This window comes from Muntiacus reevesi, chromosome 5 (assembly GCF_963930625.1).
Source record: "Muntiacus reevesi chromosome 5, mMunRee1.1, whole genome shotgun sequence".
Lineage (NCBI taxonomy): Eukaryota > Metazoa > Chordata > Mammalia > Artiodactyla > Cervidae > Muntiacus > Muntiacus reevesi.
Genome location: NC_089253.1, coordinates 97,710,369 through 97,714,093, shown reverse-complemented (window position 1 = coordinate 97,714,093; position 3,725 = coordinate 97,710,369). Strand labels below are relative to the sequence as shown.

Below are 3,725 nucleotides of genomic sequence, written 5' to 3'. Positions count from 1 at the left end.
GCTGCTTATTTTGATCTAATAAATACCCGAGACAACTGGGGCTCGGGGCCTTTCGTCCTCATACACCTGGTGAGGGCGGGAGGCCCTGGCTCGAGTCAGTAATAAATTCCCCTATTGTGAGTTGCATTGTTTCGAGGAGTCTTCTTTCCCGACCGGGGACTCGGACTACAGACAAAACACTGGGCTTTCTATCTTGTTCCATTGGTCTATATTTCTGTTTTTGTGGCAGTACCATACTGTCTTGATGACTGTAGCTTTGTAGTATAATCTGAAGTCAGGAAGGTTGATTCATCCAGCTCCATTCTTCTTTCTCAAGATTGCTTTGGCTATTCGGGGTCTTTTGTGTTTTCATATGAATTGTGAAATTTTTTGTTCTAGTTCTGTGAAAAATTTGATAAGGATCTTACTGAATCTGTAGATTGCGTTTGGTAGTATAGTCATTTTAACAATATTGATTCTTCCACCCAGGAACATGGACTACCTCTCCATCTGTTTATGTCATCTTTGATTTCTTTCATTGGTGTCTTATAATTTTCTGTATACAGTTCTTTCATCTCCTCAGGTAGGTTTATTCCTAGATATTTTATTCTTTTTGTTGCAGTGGTGAATGAGATTGATTCCTTAATTTCTTTCTGATTTTTCATTATTAGTATAAAGGAATGCAAGTGATTTCTGAGTATTGATTTTGTATCCTGTGACTTTGCTAAATTCACTGATTAGCTCTAGTAATTTTCTGATAGCATCTTTAGGGTTTTCTATGTATAGTATCATGTCATCTGCAAACAGCGATAGCATTACTTCTTTCCCAGTCTGGATTCCTTTTATTTCTTTTTCTTCTCTACCTACTGTAGCAAGGACTTCCAAACCTATGTTGAATAATAGTGGTGAGAGTGGACACCCTTGTCTTGTTCCTGATCTTAGGGGGAATGCTTTTTGCCACTGGGAATAATGTTTGCTATGGGCTTATCATATATGGCCTTTACTTTGTTAAGACAGGTTCCTTCTATGCCCATTTTTGGAAGAGTTTTAATAGGTGCTGAATTTTGTCAAAGGTTTTTTCTGCATCTATTGAGACTATCATATGCTTTTTCTCTTTCAATTTGTTAATATGATGTATCACATTGATTGATTTGCATATATTGAAGAATCCTTGCATCCCTGGAATAAACCCAACTTGATCATGGTGTTTGAACTTTTTAATGTGTTGTTGAATTCTGTTTGCTAGAATTTTGTTGAGGATTTTTGCGTCTATGTTCATCAGTGATATTGGCCTGTAGTTTCCTTTTTTAGTGTTGTCTTTGGTTTTGGTATCAGGGTGATGGTGGCCTCATAGAATGGGTTTGGAAGTGCTCCTTTCTCTGCAATTTTTTGAAAGAGTTTTAGAAGGATAGGCATTAGCTCGTCTCTAAATGTTTGATAGAATTCACCTGTGAAGCCATCTGGTCCTGGGTTTTTGTTTTATGGGCGCTTTTGATCACAGTTTCAATCTCAGTTCTTGTAATTGGGTTGTTCATAATTTCTATTTCTTCCTGGTTCAGTCTTGGAAGACTAAAGTTTTCTAAGAATCTGTCCATTTCTTCCAGGTTATCCATTTTATTGCCATATAGTTGCTCATATAATCTCTTATAACCTCTCCTTTTTAATTTCTAATTTTGTTGATTTGATTCTTTTTTTCTTGATGAGTCTGGTTAAAAGTTTGTCAGTTTTCTTTATCTTCTACAGTATTCTTAAAAATTAAAGTTTGGCCACTGAAACTGAAAGACTGAACAAAAATTATTCCCCTCCCCCCTAAACAACAAGGAAACAGCTTTAATCATCTCTTTCCTGACCCACAAAAACAGGGAAGTAGTTGGAGCTGAAGCCTTTAAATCTGAAATTTCAGCTCCTAAAACATTGCTCGTTGCTCAAAGGTGAAAATCCACACATTTTCTTCTCCAATATTTGCCCTATTTGTGAGTTTATTTCCATACAGCATGCATGCACACATCCCCGGTACTCACTCACATGTGCTCTTACATTCACGTGAGACACTCTTTTCTTGTGTGTGTTTGTTGATTAATTATGAGAATAACAAACTTGATGTGTGCAGAGTTTCAAAGGTGCTTTGTCCACGTCAAAGTCACCTGAGTCCTCTTCTCTGAAAGCCTTAAAAATCAAATTACACAACCAAGGATCACTACTTTCCCAGATGCTGTTCACAGGCTGCATATTGACAGGGGAGGGAGGGTAGAGAAAAAGTCCTCATAACTGATGTTTAGGTGGGAAGACAAAGAGACAACCTCCATCACCCGGATATGCTAGGGTATAAAGCCTAGTGTGCTGTCCTCAGGCCAAACTTCAACACTAAATCAGGATCAGGGACATTATTCAAACTAAGTAAACGGTCTAACATATCTGCATCCATATCTATGGATTTCTTTTGCTGCTGAACTACTAACTGGCCAAAGTCTTGAGCAGCTCTCACAATACCTGCTTTTCCATCTTCAGGGAACAGCACTTTCGCTGCTAAATGGCAATCTTTGTCATGACTTTGCAAATTATGGTGAGTATTTGGAACCATCTAAGTCAGTCCAGATATTCCTGATGTTGTTTTAAAATTTCATCCATCAACCTGGAATTATTTCTTTTGACAATCCCCTGGTGGTCGTAGACGCTGATGTAAGAGATGCCCACGGCAGATCGCACCACCAAGCTTGCCATGTCGGAGAAGCTGGCCTCCTGCTCCTCCTCAGTGATCACCAGGCTCAAGTACACAGGCAGCTTCTCCAGGGAACTGCCCTCCGCGCGCCACTGGAGCCGCAGGTGGGCAGGCCAGGCCGGTCCCCTGAGCGGAGGCCGGTGGTCGCGGTGGTTGCCGCCGGCAGCCTGGAGCTGGCGGAGCTGGGAGCTGAGCGGTGCTAGGACCGCGGCGGAGGCGGCGCGGCAGCGGCTCCGCCTGGTCCAGTTCTAGGTGCTGAACCTCAAGCGGAGCAGGGAGGTGAGCTTGAGATGAGGTGCAGGCCGAACCGGGCGTGCAGCCACCCACAGCAGCAGCTCCTACTGCCCGATCATGCACTCATGGCTCCCAGGCGTCCGCCCGCTCCCACCCCCGCGGCGAGCCAGCTTCCTATCCAGCAGTCAGCCAGCGTTCCCTGCCCCCGGCCCCCAAACCCATTCTTTACACTTTCCACGCACCCCTAACCTCTTTCTGCTGTCACTACCTCACCTCGCCCCGCCCCGCCCCCCACTCCCCGACTCCCATCCCCACCATCTCCCTCCATCACCAGAATGATTGAACCATGCAGACCTAGGTCTGCAGACCTGAGTTTGCACACCTGTTCTGCCACACTAGGGAGTTAATCTGAGTCCCAGTTTCCTTCTTTATACTTAGAATTCCCAGATTCTCTGGGACTTTCTTTTTCTTTTGGCCACGCCAGGCGGCATGTGGGATCTTAGTTCCCCGACTAAGGATGGAACCCCTGCAGATCCCTGCAGCAGGAGTCTTAACCACTGAACCGCAGGAAAGTCCCTCCTTTATAAAGTTACTAACAGGATAATGCTGCCTCCGCCAAACAGTTTTAATGAGGGAAGTATTGGAAAGGGCTTTGTAAGCTGCAAAGCTCCTTCCAGATGTTAGCTATGTGGGTAAGATATCCACCTAGCCCTCTGGATGGATGTCATCGCAGATGATTACTCGCTCTAGTCTTTACTAAACAAGAAAAAAGAGAGAGATTTGGGGGTATAAG

General features: G+C 43.7%; 1 pseudogene; it reads right to left on the bottom strand.

Annotated features, from left to right (window-relative positions):
* Positions 1–2,176: 2,176 nt before the first annotated feature.
* LOC136169380 (dehydrodolichyl diphosphate synthase complex subunit NUS1 pseudogene) lies at positions 2,177–3,241 on the bottom strand (annotated as a pseudogene).
* Positions 3,242–3,725: the final 484 nt, after the last annotated feature.